This window comes from Heptranchias perlo, unplaced genomic scaffold (genome assembly GCF_035084215.1).
Source record: "Heptranchias perlo isolate sHepPer1 unplaced genomic scaffold, sHepPer1.hap1 HAP1_SCAFFOLD_60, whole genome shotgun sequence".
NCBI classification, from domain to species: domain Eukaryota; kingdom Metazoa; phylum Chordata; class Chondrichthyes; order Hexanchiformes; family Hexanchidae; genus Heptranchias; species Heptranchias perlo.
The window spans coordinates 5,727,406-5,742,095 of record NW_027139623.1 but is presented as its reverse complement, the minus strand read 5'-3'; the positions used below and the strand labels follow the sequence as shown (position 1 = coordinate 5,742,095).

Genomic DNA, 14,690 nt, shown 5'->3' with positions numbered 1-14,690 from the left:
GTCACTGTCCCTTCTATTCTGTATGAGCCGGTCTGACGGTGCATTTATCAGTCTCCAGTCCAGTAAGGAAAGGTGGAGAGAAACAGTCTGTAACTGTCTGACACTGGACTGCCTATGAATGTTGAATTTAGTCAGTAACTGGCCGTCTCTGGGTGTTGAGAATGGGATGGATAGGACACCAGTTACTGTTGTCTGTCAGTCAGTTCAGGAGGAGGGAGAGAAAGACAGAGAGACTGGAGGAGCCCAGAGCGGATAATTTGTATTATCGTCTCAACCAAACATATTGCTGAGTGTGAATAATATAATAATATAAAACCAGATATGGATAATCACATCCACAGCTGTGATTGGCTCCTGTCCCTGAATCTGGGGATCAGACACTGTGAGGAGCGCCGGCCTCAGAGTGTTTAACAATTACTGAGCTGGGAAACGACAACTAACCCCCGAGAATCTGCAGCACAGGCCGAGCGGGGAGGAAAGCCTGTCCCGAGAATTGTCAATCTGGCGAACAGTTTGTCCTGTGAATGTGAAGATGTGAACATTGTGTCAGAGAGAGTGTGTTAAAGGGGCGGGCGGGTTAGATTAATGTCACTGTGTTTGTGTGGCCGGTCTCATCGCCGGATTTCCGAGTCCCTTTTGAGTAAAATTTTAAAAAATCCCTGTCAAAGGAACGTCCTCCTCCACTGCCGAGCTCCGAAGTGGAAATTTAAGGTAAAGTTTTAGATCAATTCAAGATTTCAGCCGAAAAACGGAGATCATGTCAGCGATCGGGTGAGAGAGCGCGATCAGTGCAGCAATGAAACGGGTTTAAATCGAAACTGGTGCTTTTAATTCCGGTGCAAGTTTATCGACAGCAAACATCCCGGTGTTAGAGATAGGAAGGGGCTAGTCTGGGACTCTGGAGTGCCCGATTTGAATTGGAATCGGGGAGTTTAAGAGGAGAGAGAAACACAGAGAGGCTGCAGGGGCCGGGAGCTGACAGCAGGATGTCTCCGCCCCGTCCGCTCTGTGCCTTTAAGTTGCTCTGTGCCGCCGCCTCTCGTTTCATTTCTCACCCAGCTCTGACTGGAAGAGAGGTTTTCTGCAGATTCCCGGACATGACAGACACTGCAGCCGCCGAAACGGCACCTCCTGCCGCCGCCGCTCCACCCAAGGCTCCGAAGAAGAAGAAGAAGGCGGTTCCCCGACCCAAGACCACCGGTCCCCCGTTGGGCGAACAGATCCTCAAGATTGTGGGGGATTGCAAGGATCGCAAAGGAATATCCCTGGCCGCGATAAAGAAGGTTCTGGCTACCAAAGGCCTGGATGTGGAGAAGCTCCGGTCCCAGATCAAATTAAGTATCAAGAGAAATGTGGAAAAATGCTCCCTGGTGCAGATCAAGGGCACGGGCGCCTCGGGCTCCTTCAGAGTCGCTAAGAAGGAAACCCAGGCAAAAGTGGTAAAGAAGGTGAAGAAACAAGTGACCAAGAAATCTCCCGGAAAGAAACCAGCGGCCAAAAAAACAGCGGTCAAGAAATCAGCCGCCAAGAAACCAGCGGCGAAGAAATCGACCACGAAAAAGGCGGCGAAATCACCAATTAAGAAGAAAGCGGCGGCTAAGAAGCCCAAGACCCCCAAGACAGTGAAGGCGAAGGCGAAGAAGGTGGAAAAACCGAGGGCCAAGCCCAAGCCGAAGTCAGCAAAGCCCAAGAAAGCAGCGGGCAAAAAGAAGTAAAAAATCAAGTTCAACTTTTGACCATCTGAACCCAACGGCTCTTCTCAGAGCCACCCACGTCTCTCAGAAAAGAGCTGATCCCGGAATCAGATGATTCCTGTCCCGGGGCCGGGCTCAGATAGAAATCATTTCAAATAAACCCAGGGTCCTGGTGACTCGCTGATATTCGCTATCCCCGCCCGACCCCCACTGTCTGAAATAAAATAGAGAGAATGGGATGTCCGGGCCGGGCCTCACTGGAACTGGCGAGTGTTCGGCTCCAGTCCCAGTTCATTTTTTCTCACAGATTCAGGGCGAGAGTCCGTGACAGGGTAAAACTGGTGGAGATCCGCCGCTATCACAATTCAAACCCCAACACATGAGATTCTCCAAATCAGCTGGAATGAAGTGTTTGTAAACTGCTGAACCCGTCTGGGAGGGGATGTGTGGGGAGATCGAATCGGGTCTGGGACTGAAATGGAAGGAGGCGGGTTGACTTGTTGTAGAAGGGACTGTATTTAGGCAGGAATATTACTGACTGTTAATTGTAACGGGGTTTATTTAAAAGCTCCGGGTTTCTGTGAATCCTTGAATATGAAGCCCGAGTCTGTCAGGGTTTGTGCGGAGCGCTGTGTTTCGGTTCTATTATCTATAAACGGTTTGAAATTGGCGGGTGGAGAAAGCTGGAGGTGGAGCTGGAAGATCAGAGGCCGCTCTCCGCATTGTCCGTCACTCTGACTCTCTCCTCCCCTCCCTGTTTAATATCTCACTCTGTCTCCTCCCCTCCCTGTCTCACCCTATTTCTTTCTCAGTCAGGTCGGGGCAGGCTGCATAAAAACGGAACCAGCATAAGTTCGCTATTCATTCAGCAGTGATTTTAGTGAAGAATCATCATGTCTGGCAGAGGTAAAGGAGGCAAAGGACTGGGTAAAGGCGGAGCAAAGCGGCACCGTAAAGTGCTTCGTGATAACATCCAGGGGATCACCAAACCAGCCATCCGCCGCCTGGCTCGCCGTGGCGGTGTCAAGCGGATCTCGGGTCTGATCTACGAGGAAACCCGCGGGGTGCTGAAGGTTTTCCTGGAGAATGTGATCAGGGACGCGGTCACCTACACTGAACACGCCAAGCGCAAGACGGTCACTGCCATGGATGTGGTGTACGCTCTGAAACGGCAGGGCCGCACTCTCTATGGATTCGGCGGCTGAACAACTCGACCCTTTCTGACCAAACACAAAACAAAGGCTCTTCTAAGAGCCACCCACCGCCTCACAGAGAGAGCACTGACCTGGGAACGGGAGAGGAAAGATCTCGGGATGGGGCATCAGTTTCCGATATTTAATTATTATGGGGAGATTCCCCAACACTCGGTACAGGGAGATCAGAAACAACGGCCGGGGTTCTCGGCCATCCCGAGAGAAGCAGCGGAATTCCCGGTTTCACGGTATAAATGAACAGGCGGTGATACAGACTCTTTCCCCAGACATTACATTCTCCGCTCAGAGTAAAATCCCTCCTCACTCCCTCTCCCGCTGTGTCCTCTCTGCTCGGTCTTTATTTCCTGCCCTCATTCAATTATCAGTTCGATGTGAAGTTTCTGTGTGAGGAGCGATTCACCGGGCCGGAACTGGCGGGATTTTTGAAATTGAAGCTGGACTTTGTCCGATTGCGGAAAGCAATGACCGGGGCTTTATTCCCGCCCGTTTACAGACAGATCAGAGAATGAACCGGAATGTGAAACAGCCTGAGGTTTGAGCTGACGAGTCGGAAATAATGGAGATTATAAAGAGAGAGATTCTTAAATTGCTGGAGGGAAATGAGATTTTCTTGAAACTGTTATTTGATGCTCTGAAATTGGCGGGCTTTTTGAAATTGATGATTAATTTCAGCTCAGCCAATTGGGGCCCAATACCTCCCGCCGTTTCGGTCTGTCTGTCAGAGCTCGGTACAAACCTGCCAATCACAGGCCCGGGACGGTCACTCCCTGATAGGGTGTTGGTCGTCAGCAAATCAGAAGCCAGGGGCGGATCCCCTTAGACCCTTTAAAAGGCGGCCCCAGAGCGCACTCCGTATTAACAGTCTCTCTGTATTTCAGGTTGTGTTGAGATCTGTTCAGAATATGGCCAGGACCAAGCAGACAGCGCGTAAATCGACTGGCGGTAAAGCTCCTCGCAAACAGTTGGCTACCAAAGCGGCCCGGAAGAGCGCTCCAGCCACGGGCGGAGTGAAGAAGCCTCATCGCTACAGACCCGGCACTGTGGCTCTGAGGGAGATCCGCCGCTACCAGAAATCCACCGAGCTGCTGATCCGCAAACTGCCCTTCCAGCGCCTGGTGCGAGAGATCGCTCAGGACTTCAAGACAGACCTGCGCTTCCAGAGCTCGGCCGTCATGGCCCTGCAGGAGGCCAGCGAGGCTTACCTGGTGGGGCTGTTTGAGGACACCAACCTGTGCGCCATCCACGCCAAGCGAGTCACCATCATGCCCAAAGACATCCAGCTGGCCCGCCGCATCCGCGGGGAGCGCGCCTAAACCCGACCCGGCTTCAGCACCAAGTGCAACAAAGGCTCTTTTCAGAGCCACCAAATCGGCGATGGAAAGAGCTGTGATCTCCTGGGTTGAAATGGCAGAGCCGTGAGAAATTTGCTTAAACGGGAAATGTATAAAGGGGGGCAGCTGATTTCAGACAGACATGGACAGAATAAATACCTCACTCACATCCAAACACAAATTTCACTCACATTCTTAATTCAGCAATCGCTGATACAATAAACAGCACATTAGTCAGCATCTGTTGTACAAATCTGGGTAAAATAACACACTGAGCCAGTGTTATCCGACGACGGAACACTAATAATTAGCGACTGTGGTATTTTTGTATCCCACCCGCCCAGTTGACAATTCTAACGGTTCCGGTATTTTGTCTCATTCACCATACAAACTGCAAATTTCAATCTATTGGAGGTTGGCGACATCTGCGGTCCGGAAGCGAGTACTGCAACAGACCGATATGGATCATTTGTGTTTTAGAAATTATTGTTCGTTTCCAGAATCGGAATCAAGTCCTTATGAAATTAATTCCTGACCCTACAGATAGTAACCAGCCCTTTCACAGATACAGTGGGTGGCTCTGAAAAGAGCCTTTGGGTTATCAGATTAAATCTTGGCCGCTTTACTTGCTCTTGGAGCTCACAGTGCTGGTTTTCTTCGGCAGCAGCACGGCCTGGATATTAGGCAGCACCCCGCCCTGAGCGATGGTCACCCGTCCCAGCAGCTTGTTGAGCTCCTCGTCGTTGCGGATGGCCAGCTGCAGGTGTCTGGGGATGATGCGGGTCTTCTTGTTATCCCGGGCCGCGTTGCCGGCCAGCTCGAGGATTTCAGCCGTCAGATACTCGAGCACAGCAGCCAGATAGACCGGGGCTCCGGCACCCACACGTTCAGCGTAGTTCCCCTTTCGCAGGTGCCTGTGAACACGGCCCACAGGGAACTGCAGTCCGGCCCGGGATGAGCGAGACTTGGCCTTGGCCCGAGCTTTACCGCCGGTTTTTCCTCTTCCAGACATTTCCACAATCTCACAAACACTTTCACAAAGAATGAAGAATGATTTCCGTATTGACCCTTCTTATAGACTGAAAGGTCATCTGATTGGTTGTTCTTTAACACACCTTATTTGCCTATTTCATTAACCAATCAGATAGCTGGGAATCAGAAGAGGGCGGGATTTACCGGCCTCAACGGTCAGACCAGGAATTTGATGAATTTCAAAAAGCCCGCCAATTTCAGTGTAGTAAAGGACCGGATTTCGATCAATGTCGCCCTGAGCACAAGATTTTAAACCCGTTCTTTTTATCTTGTCTTATTCAGCGCTACCCGTCACCAATCGCTGGAGCTATTTTAAAATCTGCTTTAAATTATGGCTCATTCTATCATCGCTTTCAAACTGTACCGTTCGGGACTAAATCCCCATTCACAGCATTCCGTGAAGGGACACGTTTCAATTTAGTCTTTATAAAAGTGACACGTTATAGATTGGTCCCTTCTCACAGGGCCGGGAGTGTTTCTGTGAAAAGACGGACCCGGACGGAGCTCTCATTCTGACCCTATTCCGCTGTGTTTCTGCAAGGGGTGGGTTTGCTGTTGATGTGAGGATTTTCACATCAGCTAGTAAACATTCGGAGACTGGATTCTTACAGTTAAATGAAACACGAAGGGAGCGAGACAGAATTGTAACGCTTTAAGAGCGAAGCAAAGGGGAAGGAGCGGATCAGTTTATGGGTTAGGGATTTCAACGGGGCAGTTACAGTATCACTTCATAATAAGATGGAATAATATTACAGTATTAGAACAATCCTAAGTAAATATATAGGAAATGCAGCTCCTTCAGAGAGGTTGTGGGTGGCTCTTAAAAGAGCCGTTGTTTTTTTTCAGTACGTTGTGGAGCTTTCCTTGGAGCTGGTGTACTTGGTCACCGCCTTTGTCCCTTCCGACACGGCGTGCTTGGCCAGTTCCCCGGGCAGCAGCAGGCGCACGGCGGTCTGGATCTCCCGGGAGCTGATGGTGTGGCGTTTATTATAATGGGCCAGGCGGGAAGCCTCACTCGCGATGCGCTCGAAAATATCGTTGACAAAGGAGTTCATGATGCTCATGGCCTTGGAGGAGATGCCGGTGTCGGGGTGAACCTGCTTCATCACTTTGTAGACGTAGATGGAGTAACTCTCCTTCCTCGACTTTCTCCGCTTCTTGCCGCCCTTGGCTGGTGCTTTACTCAAGGTTTTCTTGGCGCCCTTCTTGGGAGCTGCTTTCTTGTCCTCAGGCATTTTCAAACTCAATTTCAGACCCAGAAATGACCCAAATCCGCTCCGAGCTCGGATTAAATAGGCAGCCCCACAGCCCTATGGTAATGAGGGATGGGGGAAGGCAATGATTGTGATTGGACGATTGGGCGTGATGACACATAACATTTACTTTCATTCTCTGATTGGTTTCATCAGATATCCAATCAGATTTAGTATCTGCCACCAATCACAAACACGCTCACACTGCACATTGTCCGGTTTCAGCAATTTGTTCCGAACTGTTGCAGTTCTGCTTCCGGCCAGTAGATGTCCCCAAACCTCAATATTTCTGCCATTTCGCTGACGTTACCTGTCAGTTTATCTCGTGAATCCCCGGGTGACCCTCAAGATATTCTGATTTTCCTTTTGTTATTTTTGTGTCTGTGGAACAATTTATTATTTCTTTTGATATTCCTTGATAATTTGATTTCGTGGTTCCTGTTTCCTTCCCTAATTGTTTTTGTGACTTCTTCCCAACCTCTTCCTATTCGCTTGTGTCATCCTCTTATTTATTATCTATAAAAGAGAAATTCCATCAGCTTGTTGTGTCTGTTCAGGGGCTGATGTTTGGGAAATATTTATTGTCTATGTTTTTAGTGCCAGAAACCCAAAGGGAGCAATTCGGTCCCAAACTCCACAAAAACATTCCATTTCTCCCTCCTGGTGAAATAAGGCGCTATAATGGTGAGTATAGCTGCCTTCCAAGCAGTTAATTCCAACAGGTTTGAATCCCAGCACGCTGAATTCAGAAACACCAAGACTGGAACCGAATTTGATGATGTTCAGAGGGATAGTGTTTCCAAAACACAAACGGGTCTAATTTATATTTAAAAATGTTTTAAATTAATGTATTTCCCCCATAACGTTGAATTTAACTCTGATCCTTTGTATTATTATTCATGCTGATCTGTACAGTGGATGCGGGACACAATTGCCCAGATTCAGTGAAATTAATTGATTTTCTGCAGTCTTTTCCTCTGCTGATTCCCGTTCTTTATTTAAATTATGTCGGATTAACCTTTCTGATCTATAGAAGGGTCATAGTCCTGAACCGTTAACCCGAGCTTCCCTTCTCCACAGATGCTGCCGGACCTGCTGAGTCTTTCCAGCATTTTCAGTTTTAATTTTTCTATGTTTTATCCCTTTCACTGCTGACGGTCGTCATTGAAACTTCCAGATTAGCGCTCTGTTTTTATTTGTGTTTCAGTTCGGTTTATTTGAATTAATATAAATCGTGTCCTGAGAAATCAGACAGAAATATTGCGCAATGTAGAGTGAAACATAATGGGGCAACTTTCGAATGAGCAAAACAAATACTTTATTATGAATCAATTGTCTAATTTTTCACGAACAAAATATGAAAAAATACGAGAGTAGAAGTTAGAGAGAAACTATTTCCTCACATTGCACATTGTCCTGAATCTGCAACAACGACAGATAATGTGAATTTGTTCCACTCTGTTACAGTTCTCACTTATGGCCAGTAGATGTCAGACTATACGTGAGTGTGGGATTAATTCTCTGGTACTGTATATGAGTGTGATATTCAATCTATATCCATCAGTCTCCAATTCATTCTGTGAGTGTGGGATTCATTCTGTATCAGTCAATCTCTGGGAATGTGTATGAGTGGTGCATTCATTCTGTGACTGGCAGTCTCTGGTATTTTATCACAGTGTGGGAGTCATTCTGTAACTCAGTCTCTGGGCAAAGTGCAAGTCTGGATTCCTTCTGTAATATTGTTTCAGGTTACAGTATGTTGCTTGAAACTGTATCTTTAATTCATTAATGTATGCAAATTTTTCATTAATTTGTAAATATGGATACACTTTTGGATTTTGTTTAAATCAAACAACGTGTGTGAGTTTTGTTTTAGGATTACATCTTAATCTCTGTGAAGATAATGTACATTTCAATCTTTTACTGTGAAATTATTGGACTGGTATTTATTGTGTCGCTCAGTCTGGGCTAATGGAATTGATATTGTATCTTCCAGTCTGACATTCTATGAGATTTTTGGACCGGTGTGTAATGTGTGGTTCAGTGTGTACTAATGGAAATGACACTCTTAACTTTCAGTCAGACACTGCGAGAGATTTTTGGACTGGTTTCTAATGTGTAGCTGAGTCTACACTAATAGGATTCACACTGTCTGTTTCAGTATGATGATGTATGTGAATTTTGGACGGTATATAATGTGTAGCTCAGTCTGCACTAATGGAATTCATACTGTACCTTTCAGTCTGACACTGTGCAATATATTTAGACTGGTTTGTAAGGTGTAGCTCAGTCTGCACTAATGGAATTGATACTGCATCTTCCAGTCTGATACTGTGTGAGATTTGTGTACTTGCATGTATCGTGTCGACCAGTCTGTACGAATCAAATCGATACTATATCTTTCAGTATGATACTGTACGTGATTTTTGGACAGGTATCTAATGTGATCCTCTGTCTGCAGTAAAGGAATTGATATTTTATCTTCCTGTCTAATACTGCATGCGAATTTTGGACTGGTATATAATGTATAGCTCAATCTGCACTAATGGGATTGAAACTGTGTCTTTCAATCTTATATTGTATGAGAATTTTGGACTGGTATCTAATGTGTACCTCAATCTGCAGTAAAGGAATTGAAACTGGACATTTCATTCTGACACTATGAGGTTTTTGTACATATATGTGAGTCAAATATGGGTAACATCTGAACTGTTATCTAATTTGTATCTCAGGGTAAAATATTGACATGAATACTGCATCTTTAAACTCATAATGTGTGTGAGTTGTGGGCTGGTATTTAATTTGAATCTTGGAGTACACTATTGTGATTCATTCTGTACCTATCAATCGGTACCATGTGTCAGTTCTATCTGGTAGTTAATTTGTAGCTAAGGCTGAACTAATGTGAGATTGACACAGTGCCTTTCAATCTGATACTGGGTGTGATTTTGGACTGGGAATTATTTATCTGCCGATCAGTGGTACTGAGTTGTTGTGAAATGGAAATTCCGTCTGTCTCTCCTGCTCTGTTTGACTGTTGGATTGGGATCAGTGTGGGACTCACTATTTCTGCTGTCTGAGACTGTGGGACTGATGACCTGTCTGTGTCTCTGTGCACTGTGAGTGATAATATACATACTGTGTGTGAGAAGGAGCTGGCTGCACTGTTCCTTGTGCCTCGGGTGGAGGAAACATCACACTGATTCTGGGTCCTTCATGGATTTGACTGTAGGAAGAAAAAGTATCTCTTGTAATTCAAGAACAGGTGAAGTAGAAAATACAAAAGTGATCAATTGAATCTCTCTGTTAATAATCATTTTAATATCCACAAATGAAAACCACCGATACAAACAGTGTCAGTGTCTGACTCCACTGCAGTACTGCAGCACTCAGCTTCTGCACACCAGTTGTCTTGGGCCGTTTTACAACAATTTAGTGACATCCAGACACAACCCAACCATGATTGGGACTACCCGATGGGGACGGGACCTTTGCACATATCAGATTTCTATTTCCCTCTACCTTGGGATTAAGCGTTCAACCGAAGCAAAACTGCCGCTGCTTAAAATGTGTCCTTCAAACTTCTCACCTGATGCCTGCAATAGATGCTCTTTGTATAACTCCCCACATCCTTACTGTCCGGCTCTGTTTACTGTTCAATAACAAACACTAAAGTTTAATGGGTGGGTTTAAAAAAATCAGATTTAATACCTGCCACCAATCACAAACACGCTCACACTGCACATTGTCCGGTTTCAGCAATTTGTTCCGAACTGTTGCAGTTTTGCTTCCGGCCAGTAGATGTCCCCAAACCCCGGGTCATTGAAGTTTACAGATGAGAGAGGGACAGAAGATAAACTCATTCTTCACATTATATTGCACGGGTGGGATTTAGAAAAACTGGGAATGGAGACGAGCTGCAAGTACATTTGGTTTGACCAAACACTACTTCTAATACTCTGTTAAATTCTTCAAATAGATTTCGGGGGTATTGTCAATACTGAGGAAGACTGGGACAAAATAAACTTGCAGAACGGCCGTGTAAATGGCCATTGAATTTCAATATGGAAAGGTGTGAGATGCTACATTTCGCTACGGGGAATAAGGAGGCCACATACTGCATGGAAAATAAGAGTCTAAATGGGGTAGAGGAGCAATGTAAATCGTGTCCTAAGAAATCAGAGAGAAACACTGCGCAATGTACAGTGAAATATAATGGGGCAAATTCACAACTATCGAATGATTGAAACAAAAAAATTATTATTAATCAATTGTCTTCATGTTTCACTGTCAAAATGTGCTAAAATAGAAGAGTAAAAGTTACAGACAGAAACTTTCCTCACATTGCACATTGTCCTGTTTCTGTAACCACCACAGATAATGTGAATTTGTTCCGCTCTTTTACAGTTCTCGCTTACGTCCAGTAGAGGTCAGTCTCTGATACTGTACATGAGAGTGGGGTTTATTCTGTATCTGTCTATCTCTGATACTGTACATGAGAGTGGGGTTTATTCTGTATCTGACAGTTTCTGGTGCTTTATGTCAGTGTGAGGTTAATTCCATCACTGCCAGTCTCTGGTGCTGTGTGTGAGTGTGGAATTAACTATGTACCTGTCAGTCTCTGGTACTGTCTGTGTGAGTGGGATTCATTCTGTATCTGCCATTCTCTGCTGCTTTATCTCAGTGTGGGATTCATTATGTAATTCAGTCTCTGAGACAATGTGCAAGTCTGAATTCATTCCATATTCTTATTTCAGTTCAGAGTATCGTACTTGAAACTGTATCTTTAACACTCCAAATTATATACAGGTCTTTGTCGAGTATTTGATTTGATAATATGGATACACTTTTCGATTTTCTTTAATCAAACAATGTGTGTGAGTTTTGGAGTGGTATTACATCTTAATCTCTGAACTCTATTGTGAATGATAATGTACCTTTCAATCTGTTCACTTTGAAATTATTGGACTAGTATGTAATGTGTAGCTAAGACTGCAATAATGGGATGAATTCTGTGTCGGAGTCTAACACTGTGAGAGACTTTTGGACTGGTGAGTAACAGATAGCTCAGTCCAGGCTAATGGAATTGAAATTGTATCTTTGAGTCTGATATGTTGTGACATTGTTGGACTGCTATATAATCTGTGGCCCTGTCTGCACTCACGGAATCGATACTGTATCTTTCAGTCTAATATTGTATGAGATTGTTGGGCTGTTATATAATTTTAGCTCAGGTGGTGTGAATAGAATTTAAACTATACCTTCCAGTCTGATCATTTATGGGGTTTGTGGACTCGAATGCAATGTGCAGCTCAGTCTGTACCAATGGTATTGATAATGTTTATTTCAGTATAACATGAGTATTACCAATATATCGAATATGTAGCTCAGTCTGCACCAATGGAATTGACACTGTATCTTTCAATCTGACACGATGAGATTTTTGGACTGGTATGTAATGCGCAACTCAGTCTGCAGTAATGTGATTGTGAGATTCATTCTGTATCTGTCAGTCTCTGGTACTGTTTGTGAGTGTGAGATTCATTCTGTATCTGTCAGTCTCTGGTACTGTATGTGAGTGTGAGCTTCATTCTGTATCTGTCAGTCTCTGGTACTGTTTGTGAGTGTGAGATTCATTCTGTATCTGTCAGTCTCTGGTACTGTTTGTGAGTGTGAGATTCATTTTTTATCTGTCAGCCCCTGGTACTGTGCATGAGTGAGATTCATTCTGTTCGTGGTACTGTATGTGAGTGTAGGATTCATTCTATATCTGTCAGTCTCTGGTACTGTATGTGAGTGTGGGATTCATTCTGTATCTGTTAGTCTCTGGTGCTGTATGTGAATGTGGGATTCATTCTGTATCTGCCATTCTCTGCAACTTTATCTCAGTGTGGGATTCATTCTGTAATTCAGCCTCTGAGACAATGTGCAAGTCTGAATTCATTCTGTATTCTTATTTCAGTTTACAGTATCTTATTTGAAACTGTATCTTTAATACTTTAAATTATATATAGTTCTCCGTTGATTATTTAATTTGTAAATATGGATTTCTTTTGATTTTCCTTAATCAAAGAATGTGTGTGAGTTTTGGAGTGGTATTACATATTAATCTCTAAACTCTATTGTGAATGACAATGTACCTTTCAATCTGTTCATGTTGAAATTACTGGACTGGTATGTAATGTGTACTTCAGTCTGCAATAATGGGACTAATTCTGTATCGGAGTCGAACACTGTGTGAGATTTTTGGACTGGTAAGCAATATGTAGCTCATCCTGAACTAAAGGAATTGATACTCTATCTATCAGTCTGATACTGTATGAGATTTTTGGACTGGAATGTGATGTGTAGCTCAGTCTTCAATAATGGAAGTGATACTGAATCTTTCAATCTCATTCTCTGAGATTTTAGGACTGGTGAGTAACATGTAGCTCAGTCTGTGCTGATGGAATTGATGTTGTATCTTTGAGTCTGATAGGATATGAGATTGTTGGACTGCTATATAATGTGTGGCTCAGTCTGCACTAATGAAATCGATACTGTATCTTTCAGTCTAATTTTGTATGGGATTTTCAGTCTTGTATGTATTGTACAGCTCAGGTGGTACTAATAGAATAGAAACTGTATCTTCCTGTCTGCTCATTTATGAGGTTTTTGGACTGGTATATAATGTGTAGCTCAGTCTGTACCAATGGTATTGATACTATTTATTTCAGTATAATACTGAGTATTTACCAATATATCAAATATGTCGCTCAGTCTGCACTAATGGAATTTATACTGTATCTTTCAATCTGGCACCAGGAGATCTTTGGACTGGTCTGTAAAGTGTAACTCAGTCTGCAGTAATGTGACTGTGATATTCATTCTGTATCTGTCAGTTTCTGCTACTGTATGTGAGTGAAATTCATTCTGTTCCTGGTACTCTATGTGAGTGTGGGAATCATTCTGTATCTGTCAGTCTCTGGTATTGTGTGTGGATGAGGGATTCCTTCTGTATCTGTCAGTCTCTGGTATTGTGTGTGGGTGTGGGATTCATTCTGTATCTGTCAGTCTCTAGTATTGTGTGTGGGTGAGACATTCATTCTGTATCTAACAATTTCTGATGCTGTGGATCAGTGAGATAAATTCTGTATCTGTCAGTCTGTGCGATAATGTGTGAGTGTGGGATTCATTTTGAATCTGTCAGTCTCTGGTAGATTGTATGAGTTTGGGATTCATTCTATGTATCAGTCTCTGGCACTCTATCGGAGTGTGAGATTCATTCTTTATCTGTATCTAATTTGTATTTCCGTTTACAGTATGGTGTTCAAATCTGTATCTTTAATACCTTAATGTATGAATATTATTTCCCAGTCTTTAATTGGTAGATAATGATATGTTTTAAAATGTAATGCTGTCGGATATAATCAGATAATGTGGGCATCTATTTTTGGACTTCTATTAAATCTGTATCGATGGGAAAACAATTGTGAATTTGTGCATCTTCCAAACTGATATGGTGACATTTTTGAACTTGTATATAATGTGGAGCTCAGTCTGCATGAATAGAATACTGTATATTTCAGTCTGAATCTGTAACAGTTTTGTTGTCGTGGTTTCTAATGTGTAGCTCAGTCTGCACTAATGGAATTGACACTGTATCTTTCAATCTGACACTGTGAGATTTTTGGACTGGTACGTAATGTGTAACCAAGCCTGCATTGATGGAATTGATACGTTATCTTTCAATCTGTGACTGTGAGATTTTTGCTCTGGTAAGTAATTTGTAACTCAGCCTGCACGAATATAGGTGACTGTGAGATTCACTTTGCATCTCTCAGTCTCTGGTACTGCATGTGAGTTTGGGATTCATGCTGTATCTGTCACTCTCTGGTACTCAATTTGAGTGTGGGATTCATTCTGTATATACATTCTCCAGTACTGTGTGTGGGTGTTGAATTATTTCCGTATAAGCAGTTTCTCATAATGTATGTGAGTGTGGGATTGATTCTGTATCTGTGAATCTCTGGTACTGTGTGTGAGTGTGGGATTCATTCTGTATCTGTCATTCTCTGGTGCTGTGTGTGAGTGTGGGATTCATTCTATATCTGCAATTCTCTGGTGCTGTGTGTGAGTGTGGGATTGATTCTATATCTGCAATTCTCATGTACTGTGGGTGAGTGT

The 14,690-nt window shown here is 43.7% G+C and overlaps 1 protein-coding gene across 1 annotated transcript in view; it reads right to left on the bottom strand.

The window, feature by feature from the left end:
* Positions 1-14,690, bottom strand: part of LOC137316839 (zinc finger protein 229-like) — a 330,353-nt gene that overhangs the window by 313,152 nt on the left and 2,511 nt on the right. The window contains exon 3 of the mRNA XM_067980678.1: positions 9,664-9,750. The gene's annotated coding sequence lies outside the window, so the exon portion shown is untranslated. The remainder of the gene's footprint in view (positions 1-9,663; positions 9,751-14,690) is intronic.